At 37.3% G+C, this 23,510-nt stretch overlaps 1 protein-coding gene and 1 pseudogene across 3 annotated transcripts in view; both read right to left on the reverse strand.

Moving 5' to 3' along the window:
* Nkain3 (Sodium/potassium transporting ATPase interacting 3) overlaps positions 1–23,510 on the reverse strand; it is a 696,335-nt gene that overhangs the window by 441,729 nt on the left and 231,096 nt on the right. The gene's annotated exons all lie outside the window — the stretch shown is intronic.
* Hdac1-ps1 (histone deacetylase 1, pseudogene 1) lies at positions 9,479–20,609 on the reverse strand (annotated as a pseudogene).

Raw genomic sequence — 23,510 nt, forward strand, 5'->3', positions numbered from 1 at the left:
TATGTTAGAGACCATGTCAAACTCTATACATAGAGGGCTTTGCAATGAAATATGGGATATACAGAGGAAGAGGAATAGCTCTGAATCAAACACAAATTCAGTGAGGGAGTACCTGCCATTTTCTGCAAGTTCTGAACTGTACTTGTCTATCCGATATCTTCTTCCAAAATTAATGCACTTAACTGAATATGTTTGCTTAATTGAACTCATGCCATGCTTCCCAGGGCATTTGAAATGAAGCGCGCGCGCACACGCACGCACACACACACACACACACACACACACACACACACACACACACACACACCTCTACATTGTATACCTACATCTATATATTGACCATTCTTTCTAGTGAAATTTTGAAAAGCAAAGTTAGAAACAGACCCACTGCTAATTTTAGATACAGGAAAATATAAAAATAGTGTGCAGAAGGCAAATTCTGTACATCCCAATATGTAAATTCTGAAATGAATCATGAAACCATTACTACTATGTATTTTAGACTGCAAATTAATATCTAATATATTTTTAGAATAAAGATGTCAGAAAAATAGTTATAATTATTACTACAGCATTATCTTATACTTCATGGAAAAATATTGCTGAAAATGCACTCATTTATTCAATAAACATTTATTTGAAAAGTTCACTATTACAAATAAATATGTTAAATTGCAACTTAATTCTGAATTAAATTGAATGATGAAGAGAATAGAGTATACAGGAAGTCTAGAAAGGATGAAAATAGAAGCTACAATTAAAATAGAAGACTATTTAAAATGGAGAAGTGTCTGGATATGGTGGGGATATCGAACATTCAGTTGATGAACATGGACTTTATACACACAAGAATCCCAAAACAGAAATGTCAATTGTTAGTGTATTTTATGGTAATCACAGAAATAAATATGGAAAGAAAGGTATTGATCACTCCATGATTTTATCATACAACAAAAGTGGTAACTTTTAGGGAATCAACAGAGACTCTGCAAGACGTAAGTAGAACATATTTTAAAAACTCTATTACAGCTCACTATAGGCATCTAAATAAAAGGAAAGATAAGCTTTGTTATCAGATGAGTTTCACAATTTCAAAGCATTAAGATTCTTGACTTTACATGTAAATTCAATATGCCAGTCCACATTGTAGAAGAGGCTCTTCAAAGAACTTTGGAAAATGTATTCAATATAATATGAATGAAATAAACTAATATTATCTTGACAAAGAAAATGAAAACTAAAAAAGATCATGTTCTAGCATGTATGAAAACACATTTTAGAGTCCTGCTCAAAAGCAATATCCTTTGATGACACAACAAGAAAGATCCAGATGATGACATGCATCTCTTAACTTGAAATGTTACAAAGCTGGGGCACATCAATGGTGAAGTAGATTGTTGAGAAGAAATTTTAGAAGAATTCTCTTTTTTAGCAACTAAAAACCCCAAATAGTTACTTCACACCAGACAGAAGGGAAATAAAGATGGACTGGAAACTGAAATGTTGTAGGTGGCAATGACTTTAAGGGAAGACGAGAAATAAAATTTTTGATTATCAGATATATAAATAATATGGTAAAGAATTAAGGGTCCCTGTTCATCTAAATGTAAGAAGTTTGTCACAAAAAGGACACTATGGACAAAGCTGACATTGACTTGGAACTAAGATTAAAAAGGAGTTCTCCATTAAACCTACAACAATAGTTCTACTAATGAAGACTATAGATAGCAGAAATCAAACACTGACAGAAATAGGCAAATCGTGTGTGTGTGTGTGTGTGTGTATGTGTGTGTGTGTGTGTGTGTGTGTGTGCATATTCTGACTGCAATTGTCTTACAAAAGTAGGGAAATACACAATGACACTCATTAATGCATTATTTGCAACATGGGAGAAATAGTATTTATAGGCAATATAAATAATAAAATATAAATATATAATATAATAAAATATAAATCATTTATGTTCTAGCACTCCAAGCAGGTATGAGAATCAACATTAAAATATATACAGATCTCAAAACGTCATGTTGCTTCATAGGCCAATACTATTTTGTGAAATAAAATAATAAAAATTACACATATCAAAATGATTAATTAAAAAATGATTAGGGTAGGAATATATTAAAAACGAACCTTTGGCCTAACTTTTCCTCGATTTTGTCATGATTTTGTATACTTCGAATGTATGGAAAAGTAATATTTTGTTACATATGTGTGCAAGGAAACATTCCAGTTTATTATAGCATGGTCATAGAAGTCAGCAGGACCAAATCTCTTGTGCACAGTAATGACTGGAAAGGGGCAGCTAAATAAATTTCATAAAGTCAGCATTGCAGCCACTGCCTCAACAATCACATAGTCTCACAAATCAATGTAGGTACTTTTAGTGTGTACAGGACAGGGAGACAGAAAATAAAATAAAAATAAGGTGGGATTTTAAAATATAATGTGAAATTTTGCTTTAAGGATAGGGGGTTTATGAAGGAGAAGCCAGGAGAGGGGATAACATTTGAAATGTAAATAAAAAGTCCAATAAAAAAGAATAAAAATACTTACTTTCTCAATAATTGGGTGTCACACACAGTAAGTATATATGATGGTGAGCTGTCAAATTTTGTTTCTTTTGACATTGTATAATTTTTTTCAAAGCAGATGCCCTCCTCCCAGTGTGAAGATTATGTGATGGGCTCATTTACTTCAAGGGTTTTCCCTCCACTGTCATACTAGCTATTATTAATTGCATTTGTTTCTTAATTGCATTGCGGAGTTTTCTTGAGGAGAAAGGAAAGAAAATTTGAGGGGAAAAGCAGAGACTGGCATGAACGCAAGCATGTGGTGTCGTGCACGGGCTTACCAGGGAAAGGGCATGGCTCTCAGCAGCGGCAACAGTGTGACTAACTGCTTCATGTGGTTTCCCCGAGAAGATATGAACAACCATTTATTTACCCCATACTCAGCCCCAAAGATGGGCCAACGTAACACTTCCTCTCAAGTCTAGCTTTGCGACCTGTTGAGTTTATTATTTGGTTTGCTTAGAGAAACCGTGATGAGAGACTTTCCTTACAAGAACATCAGTGACACCCAAAGAGCTTAGTTATTTAAAATTCCCACCCTGGCATGGATGCTTGCTTCTGTAGCTCTATAAAGTTGGAGTCTCAATTTCAGTTAACTTTATCCTCTCTACTAAGTATTTTAGCACCTATTTGGAAAGCTTGTGGCTCGGGCAGACTTAAAAGAAGCTGGCCAAGTGGTTCAGGAAGGAGCCTTTAATCTGTTGTTTACTTTTATAAAATGTTGTCAAGAGGCCTGGTCTTTGGAGTTTCTTGTGGATGATCCCAGTTCCCCTCATGAGGATGGTAGTAGTTGTAATCCTTGGAGTAGAGTTTCCCAACATAAACGCAGTGTGTTCTCTCTCCACTGATTATTTTCCCCGCATTTTCCCGCAGTAGCACCTGTGGTATCACCATAGTAATGCGGGGTCTGGGTGTGTAGGATGCCAGCCAAGTGCCTGCTCTCCAAGCAGCTTCCAGGAAAAAAGACTGAATAAAAGTTACAGTGAAATTCAAGATGAAGAGAGGCGTTTTAGAAGACTTAAAAAGCAAAGTAAATAAAAGTCCGAAGCAGAACGGACTACAAACCGGAAGAGGAGGGTATGAAATACACAATTCTTCAAAGCATGATCACAAGTTGGAGGCATTCTGTATCCTTAGTCTGGTCTCGGGAAAAGGAAGTGAGCAGTTACAGGGTCTTGATCAATTATTTTCAGTGGAAAAACATGGGTGTAATCAGTGAATGTAAGAACACGCAACAAAAAGCTAAAGAAGAGAGTGCCAGCGAGTAGTGGGGAAGGCGGGAAGTCTCTCACCAAACAAATGGTCATCCATCGGTAGCTAAATCACTCATTATTTAAATCACTTATGGATTCACAATTTTGATAATTGTGATAGATAGATAGATAGATAGATAGATAGATAGATAGATAGATAGATAATAAGTTTTGAGGTCTTCCTAGCAAGGTTGTATTCACTAAGGTTTTATGCTGTAAAATACAAGGCAAATGCATTCTTAATTAAGGTAGTACATTTATTAATAATCTACTACTTTCTAGAAAGTATGTAATAGAGTGAGACCATTAGCAAGAAAAACAACTATTAATCTAACAATGGCAAAACTTAGTGGTTGTGAGGAATGAATGACTAGGGCCTGAATGGGGATAAGGAGGGCAAGTTGGTAAGGAGCGAGTGGATAGAAGGGACCAAAATACAACTAGATTGTAGGACTAAGTGTAAATGCTATAAGGCATAGTGGGGTGAGGAACTTGCTATGTATTCATAAATAGCTGAGAGAGAATATTTGAATGTCTACTACACAGATCAATAGTAGGTGTTTGAGTGGATAGAAATGATAACCAGATTGATGTGATTACATTATATATACATATTGAAATGTAAAAGAATATTGTACACAATACATTGTGTCTGACTGTAAATATTAAACAAATTTAAATAAACGATGTGAAAGCTAAAAATTACTTTCACTTGATCCACAGTGGTAAGAATGATGGAGTAAAAGAAAAAGAGCAAGTCCTTGATGATTATGCTGTCCCTGCAAAAATATGGACAAAGTATTTTAGGCTTCTCATGAGATGATGCCTGAACTGTGGACGGCCACACTGAGCTGTTTAGTCCTGGGATGTTGTTGTTGTTGTTTTTGTTGTTGTTGTTTGTGATGTGGTGAATTTTATTTTTGGTCTGAAGGAAAGTAACTAATCATCCTACCTTATGTAAATTTCTCTTCCCTTATACTTTCCCCCATTCTTATTCTGATATATTGCCAGAGTACCTTCCCAACCTTCACATGCCCCAGACCAATCCAACTTTCAGTACTATTTAATGTGACACTTGCTTTATAATGAACTCTATCTTCCAGGATGAAGGAATTGCTTTCATTCTCACCCCTCTGCATCCACACTTATTTCTGAAAATCTCTTTGTCCATTTAAAATCTGAATAATTCCATATGTTCTCCATTCCTTGATAGGCATTTATTTTCTCAAGGACAAGATCCACACCGCAAACAATCTTCTTTTCAGTCAGTCAGTCAGTCAGGAACAACTTGACCTGAGATAGAGGCTCTGCTACAGTGAGCATTGTTGGGTAGAATAATGAAAGGAAATGTGTAAAAGTATCTCCATTTGAGGAAGGCTAGTATTAAAATGTTTACTATAGTATATGAGTAAGAAAGAAAATCATTGTATGTATCAAAGACAGAGGAAATGATTTCTGGTAGTTTCAGATTTGTCTTCATGAAGACAATGTAACTTGGATTTGTGGCTCATATTTCATAGCAATTTAGTGACCACATATTGTCCGGGCACTTGGATGCTGTGGGGTTTAGAGATAAGGAAGCAACCACTGTTCATTTTATTGCCCATGGATCAGAAATGACAACCACAGGGCTATTTTTGTTAAATCAGGGACACACAGTATGTAGAGTACAATAAAAGAAGAGAATACGCAGAGGGCAGCCATAACAAAGGCAGTAAATACAAGAGGATAAGAATAGGCCAAAAATGCCACCAAAAAGGCACCAGCCCATGACTTGATTGAGTATTAGATATTTGGTTGTTTAAAACAGTAAAGTGGACTCTGAGATGGGAATTGTAATGGGAGTAGAATGTAAATTACTGTCATCCTCTGCTCTCTGATTGACACCCTAGATTTCAGAATTCATGCTGCTCGTGCAGACAGAGGAACAGATTCTTTTCATTATACTTCATTTGTCCTGGGAAAATTTGATCTTTCAAGATCACAAGCTAATCCCTAAAGATGAATTCACCAAGGACAGAGCTGGGCCTGCTCTGAAGGAATAACAGTTATTTGTACAGAGAAGCCATAGATTCCAAAAGACCAACAACCAAAAGATTGCTGGATCATAGGAGCCTGATATAAGCATTAGTGACAGGAGGTCACATTTCCTGATTGTAGGGCAGCAAATGGGGCACTTTGACATGGGGACATTGACTTTGTGAAAATTCATGTTAGTATGTAAACAATTTGTGTATATTCATTTATAATTACATACTGGTAAATATCTCTAGTCTGAATGAAATTCATACAAACACAAGGGTTTAGGTGTGAGATGAGGGAAGTAAGGTTCTAAATCACATGTCTGTCATATATATGTGTATATTCTTGTGTAAGTATATGCAAATATCTGTGCACACATGGAGGTCAAAGATCAATTCCAAATGCCTTCTCCAGTTGCTTTCTGCTTTATTTTTTGAGACAGGGTCTGTCATTGAGCTTAGAGCAAGCCAATTATGTCAGGTTGGCTGGCTAGAAAACTTTACGGATCCATCCATGTCCACTTAATTAGTGTGGTCATACAAACGTGAACTCCAGAGTTTGGTTCCTTATGTGGGTGCTGAGGATCCAAACTCTAATCGTCAGGTCTGGTCAGAAAACACTTTAATGACTGAACCATCTCCCTAGGTCCCAATCGCCATTTTATGAATGTGCATGGCATTCACACGATTGAAATATTCCCTATAGCCCATGTGTTAAAGACTTGACGCTTTGTGGTGTATTCCTGAAGGGCACGCTGGAGTGTTCCCTTCATGTCCTTCCTCTCTTTTTGGTCCCAGCTGTGACTTGGATGGTTTTGCATCACTCTGTGCTCTACAATTCACTGTATTGCCACAGGTCTAAAACCAGCAGGACCAACTAATTGTGGGCTAGAACCTGTAAAGCTTGCAAACAAACAACAAAAAAACAAAAAACCTCTCTTCTTTCTAAGTTGATTATCTTGACACATCAGTGGGAAGCTGAATAACACTGGCTTGTCAGAGGCGTGCTTTGGAGCTGGCCAGCAAAGCTGACATAAACTGCCGTTGGACCCTGGTTTGCAATGGTTCAACTTCTAACTTCATGCTGACATGAAAGCTATGTGTTCAGTCGAAACTGCACAACACAGAATTTTGACTCCCCTGGCCCCTAGGATAGTGATAAGGAATTTCTTGAAATTACTGGCTTCAGAGTACTGAATCCATCCAATATTGTGCATGAACTTAAGATTGGTTACAGCTTGGGTACATTAGAGGTATTAAATGCTTTTTAGATTACATTATTTTCAAAATAAAGTGATTTTTTTTGCTGAATGTCACCATTGCAACTGGAAGTACGATCACATTTTGTGGAGTCATCCCAGCAAGCCAAATAACTGTATCTAACTGTTCTCCATCAGACGGAAGGCTTTTTCATCTGACTGCACTGGGTGCCAGAGGAGACCTAGAACTCACAGTGACCACTGAAAAGGCTGTTGATTTATTCTGTGAAACGAGATTGGTGCTCGATGCTTAGATTGAGTAAATGGCAAAATAAATATAAAAGGGGATCAGTTTTGACCAGTGTACCAAACTACCCAACAGATGCGGCTTAAGGAGGAATGTTTTAGATTGCTTCATGGTTTCTGTGGATTTCAGGCCATGATGGTGATGAAGAGCTGGTAACAAGTGTGACTCTGTCCATACCAACCAGAGAACTTGTGCATATCCTCTCTACATTTAGAGGGAAGCTTCACTTTTTTCTCCTAACAGATTCTTCACAAGATTATAACAGTTTTCTGCCTGAACCAGGATAATGCTTTCAATGGATGACCATGGGATGGTTCATGAGGAATAACATTCTATAAGTCAGAGTATATTATTTTCCCTTAGGAAGCCCAATTACTAACTTAGACTAAGACTAAAAAGACAGGATAGCAAGATGTGATTGAGAACTTTTTAGTACTTAGGAACTACAATATGGCACCTTCAGGCACCACTGTATGAGCTTGTAGAATCTCCCTGACAGCTGCCTCATGCAGTACAAGCCTGACTGTTTTTTAAGATCCTTCCCTTGAGTCTTTACTGTACATCTGGCCCATGCAGTAAGGAAGCCAGCAACATGCAAGCATCATTTCCTTTTACAAATCCCATGAGGAAAGGCTTTTAATCCACCAAATAATTTGTTCCAAATGTGGACAGGCAAGCCACTTTGGAACAGGAAGGATGGGAGAATTATATTAATCTTCTCTACTCCATCTATCCTCGGGCTCTATTTTTAAAGACAGAGAGTTAAAATGAAGTGGCAGCAATTTTCCAGTTTTTCACTAATAATGTATAATTATAATGTGTCCAGGAAGGCAATAGACTCTAGCAGAAAAATCTAAAATTGCTATTATAAAGAAAGAGTTTGAGAGTAGACTAACTTTTGGAACAAGGAAGGTAAATTATTATAGTAAGAGGCCCTATACTGTCATGGCTATCATGTTTGCTTGATGTAAATTAGATTGAAAAGAAAGGATACAATCAGGCTACCATTGACTAGGAAGAAAAAGCTACATATGGTCCTCTTATAGAAAATTAAGCATTTATTGAGTGCTTGCTATATAAAGAAGTAGATATTGCTGAGGTACTGATTATGTCAGTCAAGTCATAGAGAAAAATTCATAATCTTCGAGCAACATTTTCTGTTTTGTTCCTACTTCAGACTTAAATGAACAATCTTCATCAGTCTTGCTGCAACAACATTATTCAAAATTGTTTCAGTTTTATACTGTGAAGCTGACAAACACATAGCATTTTCCCAGTCGCTCATGCACTTTGGGAAACAATTTGATATTATTTACAGAGTAAAAATTTGATTTTCCCCAGAAGATTATGTCAGTAGCAGGCTAACAATCACAAAGCCTTTATATTGTCAATAAATCCCAACCATTTCAAATGTTACCCTCTTCCCCCTCTCCTACACACCCTCCCCCCTCTACCTGCTTCTATGAGGATGCTCCCACTCCCACCCACCCATTCCCACCTCAATGCTCTGGCATCCCCTACATTGGGGAAATGAGCCTTCACAGAACCAAGGGCTTCTCCTCCTATTGATGCCAGACAATGCCATCCTCTGCTACCTATGTGTACAAATTGGTTGGTGGTTTAGTCCCTGGGAGTTCTGGTACAGTCTGGTTGGTTAATACTTTTGTTCTTCCTAAATGTAAACACATAAAATACCCAAGAAAAATAAAATTTAAAAACGAAAAGGAAAAAATTAAATTCCAATCATTTAGGAAAGAGCTTCCAAGGACTGGGAAGATGGTTTTGCTTGCCTAAATGCTTGTTTGTGGGTTTTCTTTCTTTTTGCTTCATTTCCCTACAGTCAAAGAAATCTAAATCATGATTTTATTGAACCTATGCTCAATTCTATATGAAGAGAAATGAAAATTTCTCTCCTAGAAATGGAGGGAGCTTCTCTATTCTTGTAGCAGGAGCATGTTTGAGCTTTTTATTTTATAAATTTCTTTCTATTTCCAAAATCTAATCTTAAAAAAATATAGATGAAACTTCACAAATCCTCATCATGCATGTACATATAATCTTATGCATTTAGTTTTATATTCTATGAAAACATAACTTTTATTAAAATTTATTTCTTGGAGCCTGTGTTTATGAATTCTTAATCACTTTTATAAAATGGAGTATACAAAAAGATTGTGTAGAAGGTAGACTGCCCTAAGATGACCTTACAATGACCCTAAATGCCATGAATATATAATCTTGTATGCTAAAAAGAAATTTGCATGTAAGATTAGCTTAAGGATCTTGATCTGGGATAGATTTCCCAGATTATCCAGATATACCACCGTATCTTTTAATGAAAAGGATTGCTAGCTGCTGTCAGAGAGACAAAGAAGTAACAATGGATAACGATCAAAGAGGTGATGCTATGTTTTGAATTTTAAAGTAGAGGAAGGGATCATAATTCTAGAAAGGATGATATCTACTAAGTTTTGAAATGGACAGGGAAGATTCTACTTTAAGGACACCATGAACGATTCCAGCTGTTCCTACACAGACATTAGTTCAATGAGAATGAGGTGAGGCATCCAGCCTAATAACTGGAAGATGATGATGTTGGCTATTTATGTCATTTTACTTTGTAGTAACATTTATAGTGGCAACAGGAGTCTAATATATGCAGGCTGGCAGGTAAGGAATATGAGTATCTTAAATGCAAAAAGAAATTTTATTTAGATACTAGTGATTTTATTGTACTTGATCATACCTAAAAGAAGACTATCAAATTCAGAATAGAGTTCATGGATCCAACATTATTCAACCATTTTTTATATGAAAAGATATACCATGATTACTGTACCACACACAAAAATCTCAGCCCAAAATTATAGGAATAACAGGTAAACTCTTGAATGAATGCTCACAGATAACTAGGTTTACCCTTGATTTGTTTGTGGACACAATAGTTGTCCTCAGCACAGGGTTGACCTTGGTGTTGGAGTAATTATCTTTTTTAGTTCTTTTACTATCTTAATTGTATTTCTATTGCTAGCATTGATATATTAGCCTTGATTTTTCTCAAAGAACTTAGTTTATGTGGAATTTTACGTCATTTACTTTGTAGTAGTACTTATAGTGGCAACAGGAGTGTAATATATGCAGGCTGGCAGGTAAGGAATATGAACAGGTATTTATATAAAATGCAATGTAACATAAAATGAAAAAAAAACAATAAAATGAGTCACACACTCCTGGAACCAAAAGAAGTTGGCATGTTGTTCATACAGAAAGGATATTGGCTTGGATCTCTCTCTCTCTACATGACATACAGTAATCTCGTATTGCTAGAAGGGAGTATTTATGTGAGAAGTAGTAGAAAAAACTGAAAGACAGTAAGAATAACAGTATAATGAGAAAGGGCATCTAAGCTGATCAATAATGTTTGGTATTACAGGCAACAAGGGCATATACTGCAGCATCTAAAGAATACTAACCCAGCTATTGATACAATACAGAATAACAAGATACAAAGAAGAGCTTTGATGGTGATTAAATGGATGCTTTGGAGAAATGGCATACAAAGAAGAGAAATTATTTGGTTTTTACAGCAACACAAAAGACAGATGTTTAAGCAAAATAAACAGATGTCTGGCAATGAATTGAAAGAAATATAAAGAAGTAGAATCAATTCAATGTAACCAGTTATTGGATATAAAGATGGAGTGAAGAAAGTAGGAAGTTGTTGTGGAATGATGATGTCCCAATGAACAATAGAATACAGTAGAATGGACAGGCACTGACAAAGGAAATCAGCAAATGGTCTATGGATGAAATGATGACTATCTGATGCATCTTATTTCAGGCCATTCATAGTCACATATTCTTCTTAGGATATGATTTTTATCTTCATTTTTATGCACAAAAATAAAATGTTCTTCTGCAAGATCCAATAATAATCAAGAGTCAGAAATCTATCACTGATCTGTTGAGTATGAAGGCCAGAAACACAATATCGTCCCTATAGCCCAATTAAATTTTGGTTCATGGATTTTGGTGGACTGAAAACAATCCACACCTAGCAAGAGATTTCATATGTTGTTGGAGAGAATAAATGGTATATAAAATAATGTAGAGATTTCACACGATACACAGGATTTGTAGCATTGGAAGTACCTGAGACTACTTAGGAAGAACACATGAAATAAGAGAAGTCAGGAGTTAAAACAGAAGGTACTGAAAATGAGAAAGTGGGCAGGAGTGAAGATGAGCAGAGGTCTGACAGGAAGTGGGTAGTCAGCTGGAAGGAACTGTGAAAATGTATGTGAGGATAAGAGACCAAGCAGTTTTTATAAATACATTCTTTATAGGATCACAAGGGCAGCATGTGTCTCTTAATTTTCAAGTAGAGAGCAGACTACTGAGACAGGATGTTCACTAGTAGTAAAGGTATGAAGCCTCTTCTTTAAGATGCTTACCAATGACAAAACGACAAGAGACAGGACAGAACAACAAGGGTCAGGGAAGATCCAGATACACATTTGTTTCTGTATGTTTCAATGTCTATAAGAAGCCTTGTTGGTTAAAAAAGAGACAGTGAGAAAGGAAGGACAAGTATGCAGGGGAAAGATATAGCTTTTCACATTCTGTAGATGTGTTCATTACTTTTCTCACCACCAGGAAAAAAGAAGCAATTTAATAAAGATAATTTTGTTATGGTTTGAGGGAACCCAGTCATTGTGATGGGGAAAGTATGGCATTTGGGACCTTGCTATCACTTGCTATTATCTTGCTCAGGAAGCAGAGAAATACTGTTGCCTGATGTAGGCTTGGAAGCCCTAGCTCATAAGGTCCTATCCCACAGTGACCTATTCCACAGTGACCTTCCTCTGTGAGCCCCTATCTCCTAAAGGTTCCACAATTTCCCTAAGCAGTGCTACAGTCTAAGGACCATGTTTCTAAATGCATGAGCCAGATGAGACATTTTAAAACTAAGTCACACAGGATATTTGGTGGTAGTGTAAAGACTGACCTGCTTTGAATATGTGAGCTCTTATGTAGGGGGTGGTAGAATGCTCTGAGTGGTTCTTTGTCACACATGTGTTAGGCAACCTTATGTCATGATTTATGAATGACAGAAACCACTCAAGAGAAGAATGGATTCATTTTGACTCGTGATTTCAGTATATTGTCATTTTTCTCATGTCATGTTTGGTGTCTGTATGTAGGGAACTCTGAAATGGAGTATATAACATTTAAAATACGTGAAGAAGGAGGCCTATTCATATTACGGTGCCTTGGAAGCCTTAGGAGAGAAATCATGGGACTGAGGCATCAGCATCCCTTTCATGGGAATACCTTCAGGACCTAATTTCTTTTCACTGGACAGTTGTATCACTTCCTATAGAGCTACAGTGTGGGGCCAGGACTTTAACATGAGTCCTGTGAAAGGGCATTCCACATTTGAACTGTAGGGTACAGATAAAATTAGCCATCTATAATTTGAATAGGATAACCAGCTTGGTTTTGTTGGTATTTGAAATGCATCCTTTGAGGAAAAAGGCTGCATTCCAGAAATGATTCATCACTTAGCTTATTTATACTGTTACTAAATACCAAGGATTGTCATGCAAGCTTATGATTTTGTTTTGCATACATAAAGTAGAACAGATTTAAATACTTACACACAAGTTCAGTGGCTTATGCTGGTTACCAAAATTGAGTTCCAATTTAAGCAAGCAATCACAGTACAGGCATTTAGGAAAGCAGTGGGAGAGTGTTTATGAAGGTTGCAGGCTGTTTAGTCTAGTGAATGCTGTACAGAATATGTAATAGCAAAAATATGCACTTTACATAGCTGTTAGGCATAGACTATAGCAGAAGTAGAATATAGTTTGGTTCCATAAAAACAGCAATAGAAACAACAAAAACTTTGGAATATGTGGCAGATACACGATATGGAAAATGAAGAAAAAAGAAAAAACCTAAGATAAATAAATAGAGAGTTGAGAAAGCAATAAAAGAGAACAAAAGAAGAATAGTGGCTCTGAGGATAAGGAAAGAAATTGAAAGTTCTAGCCTACATTACGTTGTATCTATAAGAAAGAATTGCAAAGCAAAGAGGATTTAGCAGGGTTGAAGTAGGGTATAGGTAGAACTTCTCATGGTTAATTCATATAAAATAATTTATGATATATTTCTATGCCTCTCATTCAGTCAGAGTCACTGTATATTCATATTGTATTTGTAAGACCATATTAGTAGATATAGGTATATTTTAGTTATGGTTTTAATGCTGTGAAGAGACACCATGATCATGGAAACTCTTATAAAGAAAAACATTAAATTGGGGCTGGCTTACAGTTCAGAGGTTTTAGTTCATTATCATCATGACAGGAAGCATGGAAGTGTGCAGGCAGACATGGTGCTGGAGAAGGAGCTGAGAGTTCTACATCGTTAACCACACACACCAGGAAGGGCTCCAATCCACTGGCCTGCTTTGATTATCTGTTGTCTCAGAATTCACTCAGAGTGACACGTGTCCTCTAACTACACTACAACTACTCCAACAATGCCACACCTTCCAATCGTGCCAGTCCCCATGAGCCTACAAGGCCATCTTCACTCAAGCTATCAGGATGAGGGGTAATATAGTTACAAATCGTCTCTGCTTTCCACAATTCACATTTAGGTCTTGCTAGAACTATTTAAAATAATAATGATAGTAAATAACTAGAGAAGAAGGCATGCCTTAGAATATAGTTAGTAACTATAACATATATAGCACAAATAAAAGATATTCTGAATTTCTTCAAAACATGACATGAGAAAAATGACAATGGACTAAAATACTCCAAAAAAAAAAATGAAGTGGTTTGCTTTGAAGCAGCAAGCGACATAGCAGATTCCAGAATTTCACCTAATAACAGTGTGTGAACTCCGTGTAGCTCCCTGGGGGAGCACTGATTCAGCCTGATGCTTTTGAGCTTTCTGCCCTCTCTGATTCTTTAGGACAAACTCCCTTTTTTTTTTTTACCAGAATTCTCCCTGCCCAAAGAGATACTCTTCCACATCAGGTAATGGTCATATCCTTGGTGGAATCCTCTTCTGAATCTTTAGTTTTTCCATCCTATGTGACGTTGAGAAGACATCTCAGTGATCAGTGTTTCTCTCTCTCTCTCTCTCTCTCTCTCTCTCTCTCTCTCTCTCTCTCTCTCTCTTTCATTTTCTTACCCTCTTTCTATCCACCCCTACTTCACTTATTCTCCTTAATTTGCTATTGTCTAAAATAATTTCCGATAATTTCCTTCTAAAATTTAATGCCTCATACAGCATGCTGTTGGTATATGAAAGTTCTATCTTCTGATATAAATTTGTAATTCAAAATCTAACTAGATCTTCAGAGTAAAATTGGAGGTAGAATGGGTTCAAATTCAACATCTTAGAGTGTGTTCTAACACAATGGCCTTGCACATCACTCAGTGATACACATTCAGACCCATGTAGATATGCATGAAGTAGAACTATGAAGTCGGTGCAAACCTTGCAATATCCGTTCTGATCATGAAATAAATCACTAGTTTTCTCTGTTAGGGATTTCAGCCATGATAAAACATAATAGAAGAGAAGATTATTTTAATTGTTGAACTGGAAAATCCTTGCAGTGACAAGAACAAAGAAGAAAAAAGGAGAGAGAAAAAGAAAAAGAAAAAAGGAAAGGCAAAAGACAAGAAAGAAAACAAGGGAAGAAATAAGACCGAGAGGGAGACAAAGACAGAGAGACAGAGACAGAGAGACACAGAAAAAGACAGAGAGACAGAGACAAACAGATAAAGAAAGACAGATGCTGGCTAGTCTGTTCTTTTGCAATCTCTATTTATCTCAAATTTCAAGGCTTCACCTTGTCCTGGCAAGGTTCTGTCTGTAACAGTCTATTGCCTAAACTGTCAATAAAGGGGACTTTATGAGTCACACTTGGGTTACTGAGTAAGTAACCTTGGCTAAAATATGTGTGCTCTGTCTTTCAAAGGTTTAGGTGACCTGAACCATAATCCTTTGTCCTTTATCTCCTCTAATTCACATGAAGACATTTTAGTTTTATTCAGAGACCTTCAGGAAAGCAGCCCTGTAATAAATTTGCAATACCATGGAGTATTGTTAAGTTGATCTGGGGACTCACTCATTCAATGCACACTGTCCTTAGAAGGCACTGAAGAACAATAACAACAACAACAACAACAACAACAACAACAACAACAAAAGCCAAAACAACCCAACTTCTATGTGAAAAGTACTTGAGTGACATAGTTACCTTTACCAAGCTTTCCCACAGAACAGGGTTATCTTGCCATTCACATCCATAAATTTTGATGACTAGTGAAGTATAGATGCAGTAAAGGTCTCAACCTTAGTTATGATTGGACCAGTCACAATCTGGCAAATACTGCAGAGCTCTATGCTTTGTGAAGGAAACCCTTCATGATTCTAGAGACTATATACTGAAAAAATGAGATGATATAGATTGAAAGGGAATACTACCAGGAATGAATGTACTGTAAAAAGCGGTATTGAGTATATTTTGATATTATTTTGCATACAAGTAAATGGAATTGTGGAAGAAGACTTTCCAGGGAAAAAAGTGGTAACAAAGAAAAAAGAGAAGGAAAGATTTGGAGAAGCAGAGGAAGCTTGGAGATAGTTAAGTCCTGAGTGAATTCTTGATATACCATGCCATATGAAGGACTCCGATACCTCAGCACATTTAGAGCAAGTGCTCTTCTTTGGACAAGGCTCAGATGTTTGGCAATTATATCCTCAAGTGTCCAAGTATTAATGTTGATATTGTGTACAGACAAATCCATCATACCTCACCATTCTCCACCTTGTTTTTAAAGGCCTGAACTGGGTTCACTACAGAGTCTGGTTTTATAAAGATCAGTTATAAACACCTACTTTCTGGATCCTGCTATATACCATAATCTTGCCTCTTTGTTCAGCTGTGTGCAGTAACCCCATGCCCTGTTCAAATCTATATAATAAACATACTGAGCTTCCAGTATGCTATATCTCTCCATCAGAGAACCTAGGGTCTTCAACTACAGCTTTTCTGCTCACATGTATGTGTGCCTATTCTTTCTATATTCTGTTAAGTCCCAAATCATGTCTAGTTCCTAGAGCTTTCCAGAAAAAACTCAACAGAAGTCCTTAGCACAACAACCATCATACTTGTAATTGGGTTCCTTTTTGTGAGGCTTCTTTTTCCCATTGTAAGAGTCATGGGTCTTGAGATTGTTTTTCATGTCTTAAGTCAGAGTATGTATTTTTACATGTTTCACTGAGTAAAGATATGAATTAATATTTTGATTATATTCTTAGTACCAGTTCTTTGTGAGTTATCTAAAAAATTTTTATGGAACTTTTCAGTTCTACAATAAGAAGGTATAATGTGCTTTATTGTTATTAACTTTGGATGTGCTTGTGTTATTGGTTTTGATGAAAAAGATTTGATATAATTCTGTGTAGAGTAACTGTCATCCAAGGCTTAACATTTTCTAGTATTGACTCTTGAGCTCCATATAATTCCAAAGGAATGGGCAGAGCTTGAAAGCTTCAAAAGCAGTTGAACAGAGACAGACAGCATGGAAGTTGACATAGTAAAGCTAGATGTGTCAGAAAGTGCAGTTAGAAGCAAGCAATACAGTGAGAAAAAGTAGTTGATGGATTGCCTTAATAATCAAATATAATAGTTTACATGCAAATAGGAAACTTGAAAAGAAAACAATGTCTGCAGTGCTATTGAATAATCTAACTAGAAGTGTCTCACCATACACAATTATATAGTAATCCTGACTACATATCATGATCAATCTTTTTACTCCTAAGACAAAATTGGTTGTTAAAATTCTGTACCTGTAAAGGCAGTACGCAGACATAATCTAGATATATTCACACATGTATGAGCAAATCTGTAAATGCTCTACAAAGAAAACCAAAAAGAACAAATAAGAAGACACTAAACAAAAAGGGAATCCATAAAGGCAATGAAGGAAGGTCCACCCTCCTTCATTTTTCCCACTCAGTCCCTTCACTAATAGGTAGTCTCAGTCTTAATGATGACAACCATGTGTTTTCTAGCTATTCAATCCTAGGTGACAATGCCAAAATCTCATGTTACAGAAATGAGAAAACCACATTCCTTAAGGAAGGAATCACATTCAATGATAAATATGTAAGTTCATAGGGCCCCAAAACTGCCCAATGTAGTCTTGTACTTCAATATTAGGCTCAAACCCAGATTTCACTGAGGCTTGCAAAGAGGCTGATTTGGGTCTCTTTTAAATGTGGAGAGTCTTCTCTTAATGGGAATTGGTTTAATAGAATTATTTCTGAAAAGCAGGATGGGATTTTTAATACTATTCAATTTTAAAAAGGAGTCTGCAACCAAACTGGAGCTGATAGTCAGGACAGTAGACAAAAGAATAGCCAATGGAGAATAATCTGTTTTACCAAAAGGTAGAAGTTTATTTTAAATGGAACTGTCTGCAGAGCTATGAACATTTCATGACTTCTTCCCGAGCTTCTCAAGAAAATGCAAGATATTCCTAAAAGTCAGTTCTACAGACCTTACACTCCAGCAGCCATTTTTTCCACAACCATTGGTTCCATACATTGCTGAGACAATCACATCACTTTTCTGGTTTAAGACTGAGGCACTGTTTTACTTTTCAGCAACTTTAATTCTTTTGTCCAATGAAGTGATACATTTTTATAAATGGAAACTAGTGAATTGCTTATGTTTTAAAGTTGCAATCAAAAGAATTTAGTGAGGATAAAACTTTCACCTTAAAACAGAAGAAAGAAAACCGGTTTTTCAGGTTATTGATTCATTTTTAAGTAGAAATGTGCTGTTTTATTACAAAGAGTATCACAAAATGAAAATATCTCAAAAAGGAAGCTAGGCTAACAACTTCCACCTACAGAACTGGGGGAAGACAGAGCAGTGTAAGTTTTTCTGATTGCCCAGGATGGATGGGAAGGTATAAACAGAACCAATCTTAAAATGGCTGGTATTAACCAAGCCTGAAATGGGTCCCAGAAGATCCAGTCACCTCTTCCAAAAAGCTTAACAGGGGCATCTTAACAGAGCTCCTAAGCAGGCACTTGGCAATTCAGGACTTTGTTTTCAGGTTGTTTTCTTTTCACTCGAACTCTTTCTGGTTCAAAACTAAGATCTGGGGCAGGATGAACAAGGGAGCTCTGGGAAGAATTCTCCCGGCACCATTGCCCTGGGTCCTGGCCCTGGTTCCTATCTAGAGCCTGGGAACATTATATTTATTGCATTTTACATAAAAACACAGAGAAATAGAAAATATAAAATCTGAGAAATTGAGTGAAAGTGAAGGACTTGGGTAGAATTGGAGCTGCAGACCTTGCTCGGGCCAACTTGACCTCTTCTTTCACTGCTTGGCCTTCTGGCTTCTCCTCCTTGGTTTTCTCCTCTTCTGTGACTTCTTTTATATCTTCTCTTTTTCTTTCTCATCCTCTCTTTTGTCTTCTTTGGCTTTTTTGAAGTTAAAAGAGTTCTTGCAACCACCTTCTCCCTCTTCATCTGAATCAGAGAGTTCTTCATCGCAGGCAATGCGTTTGTCAGAGGAGCAGATGGACATTTGTTTGTCAAGGTCTTCCTCATCCTCATCACCACTCTTTTCTGGGGTGGCATCTTCAGTTATGGCCTGCTTTTGGACCCCTGGGGCTGAGGGCAGAATTCTCAAGTTCTCAAAGAGCCGCTGCTAGATCTCCTCCAGGCATTTATTAGGGTTATATTGGAAGAGCTGATGTGAAGCTTGAAATCTGGTCCAAAGTATTCACACTAGTCATTGGCAGGCACTTTAATGGTCAGATTGAAGCAACCCAATTGATCCCCAAACAGGGAATCTGAGCCACATTTTAAGACCACTGCACTAGGCTGGAACAGCTCCATCACTTTGGGTATGACTGGCTTGAAGATGGCTTTATATGACTTGTCACCAATCTCAAAGCTGGTAGTTAATGGCGTAGTACTTGTCTTTGACAACCCCAATATTTAGTAGGTCCCAAATTCCTGGGAAGTAGTCTGTGTATTTATGAAAGGACATAGTCATGACCTGGTCTGTAGTGTAGAAGCCCTCTTCCATGCCTTACCATGGTGAGTGTCAACGTCAACATACAGCACCCTCTGGTGATACCTCTGCAGTTCCAGGATGGCAAAGATGATATCATTGATGTCACAGGAGCCGGATGCTTCAGACATCTTTGCATAGTGCAGGCCCCCAGCCCAGTTCACACTGATGTTGTTCTGCTGCTTTTTGAGTTTCACAGCACTTGCAGCAGAGCCACCTGTGGAAAACTAACAGAACTCAAAAAGCCGCCAAATACTGGATAGTCCTTATCCACATTGAATCTCTCCATCTACTTGGTATATTCAGACATACTATCTGGGCAAATAGAATGCAAGAATTTAATGTAGTCATCACTGTGGTATTTGGTCATATCCTTGGCATTGGCTTTTTAAGGACGATAGATTTCCATTTCTCAGTAGAGATCACAGTTGAGCAACAAATTGTGAGTCATGCAGATTTGGTGAGGCTTAATTGAGTGCCCTTGTCCATAACAGTAGTTTCCAATGTCCCCATCATAGTAGTAACAGACTTTCCTCTGGGTGCCTTGAGTCTGAGCCATCTTGCTCGCCGCCCAGCTCTCCCATCAGTCTTTATCAACTCTTTTATGGAAGCTTTATCACTAAGAAGATTTTTGTGGCAAGATTTTAAACTTTAAAGCCTGCTTATTTGTGAACCTGCTTATATGTGTTCCCAGATGGCATTGTGCTTCAGAGCTCATAGCCCTAAGTGGATCAAACTCAGGAACCACCTGGAGCACAGCCAGCAGAGGTGATCTACATGGAGATACATGTGGTCCCTTGAGCTCTGTAGTCCAGCCCATGACTTTGACTGCCTTCTGGAGGAAGACTATGAGACAATAGGAACATTTAGGTCACGGACAACAAAGGTGAACAGCATGCTTTATTGTATAGACACAAATTGAGGGAATCCTGGAGATGGAAGCCAAGGTAAGCTAACAGGAACTACAGACGCTTAACCAACAGTATACAAAAGATGTAAAAAAGAATCTCAGGCATCGAAGATATAATTTTTAAATCAATATATCAGTCAAAAAGTGTTAAATCTAAACTGTTCATGACACAAAAATACAAGAAATCTGGAACGCCAAAAAAAAAAAAAAAAAAAAAAGACCAAAACTAAGGATAATGAGAATAGAAGGAGAAGACTCACAGCTCCAAGGCCCAGAAAATGTTTTCATCAAAGTCATAGAACAAAATTTCCCCAACCTAAAAAAGGAGATGTCTGTAAACATGCAAGGAACTTGTAGAATACCAAATAGATTGGACCAGAAAAGAAAATCAACCCTCCACATAGAAATCAAAACACTGAATATACAGAACAAAGGACAGTATTAAAAGCAGCAAGGGAACAATGCCAAGTAAAATATAAAGCAAGAGCTATCAGAATTATATCAACTTCTCAACACAGACTCTAAAAGCCAGAATGACTTAGGCAGATGCCTTGCAGACTCTAAGAATCCACAGATGTCAGTCCAGACTATAGCAAACAAAACTGTCAACCACTACAGAGGATAAAAAAAGAAGATTTTCTATGACAGACAAATTTAAACAATACCTATACATAAATCCAGCCCTACAGAAGATACTAGGGGAAAAAAATCCAACATGTGGAGATTAATTATACCCAAGAAAACACTCAAAGCAAATAACTCCACATCAGCAAAAACAAGAAGTGAAACACACACACACACACACACACACACACACATCATCATCATCATCATCATCATCATCAAAATAACAGGAATTAACAATAAATGAAGATTAATATTTTTCAAAATCTATAGATACAATTCCCCAATAAAAGATACAAGAGAACAGAATGGGTGGAAAAACAGGATCCATCATTTTGCTGCACAAAAGAAACTTATCCCAGTGACAAAGATACATACAACCTCAGAAGAGAAGGCTGCAAAATTGTTTTCCAAGCAAAGGGACTCAAGAAGCAAGCTTGTAAAGACATTCTGTATATAATAAAATAAACTTTCAATCAAAATTAATCAAATGAGATTGGGAGAGTCACTTCATGTTCATCGAAGGTAAATAAATAAAGAAAATGTGGCATATTTACACAAAGAAATACTAATCAGCAATTTTTTAAAGGTATCATGAAATTTGAAGAAGAATGGATACACTTAGAAAACATCGTGCTGAGTGAGGTAAACCAGACCTAGAAAGATAGGCATGGCATATTTCACTTATAAGTGGATGCTAGCAAAGTATAGGACAATCATTTTATAATCCACAGACTCAAAAACAAGTAAGTAACGAGGGCTGCAGGATAGATGTTTGATTATCTCTCAGAGGGAGAAATAAAAAAGACATCAGAAGTAGAGGGAGGGAGGAAATTGGGTGGGAAATGGTGTGGAGAGAACAGGAGTACAGGGCAGGGGTGTGGAGAGCTGAGGGAGAGAGGACTGGGAAAGAGAATGGAAATTGGTATGAGGGAATCTCTGGGACAATTTGGAGAACAGAAGAGGCTCCTGAGAGTCTACGGGTCGACCCTAGCAGCAGGAACTATAGAGATGGAAGTGGTTACCCCCCATAGCTATACAGGACTTCTAGTGGAGGAAGGACACCAAACCACATATAAAACATTTGAGCCAAAATTTGACCATCCCATGGGAAAGAACCAACCCCAGACAGTTTTAATGATACTCAGCCATGCCTGCAGACAGGAGAGATGCAGAGAAGCTCAACCAAACATTAGCAGGAGCTCAGGCAGTCTCAGGAAGTCAATGGGATGGATTGAGGGAGCTGGAGGGATCATGGACACAGCAATAAGACCTAGAGTAAACTAATTGAGCCTGTGAGGACTCACTTAGACTGAACTACCAACCAATTAGAATGCTTGTTCTATACCTAGGCCCCCTAACATATATAGCATAAATGCAGCTTGGTCTTTCTCTCCCAGAAAATTGGAGAAGTTAACTCTCGGTTGCCTGCCATTGCATCCGTTTCTTTTAGGTGGGATGCCTTGTCTGCCTTCAGTGGGAGATCATGCATTTAGTCCTGCAGGGATTTGGTGTGCCAGGATGTGTTGATACCCATGGAGAGCCTCCCTTGTTCTGAGGTGAAAAGGAGGGGGATTGGGGAATAGGATGTCAGGAGGATCCTGGGAGAAGAGGAAGGGGGATATGATCAGGTCGCAAATTGAATAAATAATAAAGAAAGAGTAAAACAAGCTAGCTTTATGAGACTTGAATAATATATGCAGTATCTGGTAAGATGGAAAGGAAACCTCAACAAAAGTTTTCTCACTTTGTACCCAGCTATTAGATCAGTACTTATGATGCAATTTTTGTGCATCTCCATTTTAAGATTCATGGACCACCACAAGCCAGTGGTCTCAGATCTTAATATGATAACTCCTAAGCTTCTAAATAAATGCTGAAAGCTTTAAGGCAGAAGCTGTTTCTCTGTGTGCTTCATTGAACATCACTACGAAATAATAGAGTGTACTCATATCTAACACAACCCCTTTTTATTTCCTCTATCTTAGTAAAACTTCTTGCAAAAGTTTCTTACTATTTGAGGTGCCCCTGTTTATCTACAATTACAGATTCAAGCTATTGCAATCTGGCTTCTGTACTCTGAAAACAAACAAACACACAAGCAAGGAAAACAAAAAATATACCACCAAAAGCAGTCTCACTGGCCATTGTTAGTCCCTTGATGAACAATGCTGCAGCTGATTTTCATTATAATTTTCATAATGTGTGTTCTTGAGGTTAGTTAGCATTACTACCATTACTTTATTTGAAGTAGTCATATACTCCATCTTTTCTTTGGCCTCCTTTTGGATATTTCTTTTTCTCTATGCAGAATAATTTCTCCTATACACCAGACCACAAAACCTGCTCTCTCCTTATCCTATATATCTTTGATTAATGAAGAGTGCACTAATTTTGCTCAAAAATGCTGTTTTGTTTTTTTTTTTTTACTTAGGCTTGTACTTCCTAATCTGACATCAATAATAATCAACTTTTCTCAGCACAGGGTT

Source organism: Rattus norvegicus, chromosome 5 (assembly GCF_036323735.1).
Source record: "Rattus norvegicus strain BN/NHsdMcwi chromosome 5, GRCr8, whole genome shotgun sequence".
Classification (NCBI taxonomy): Eukaryota; Metazoa; Chordata; class Mammalia; order Rodentia; family Muridae; genus Rattus; species Rattus norvegicus.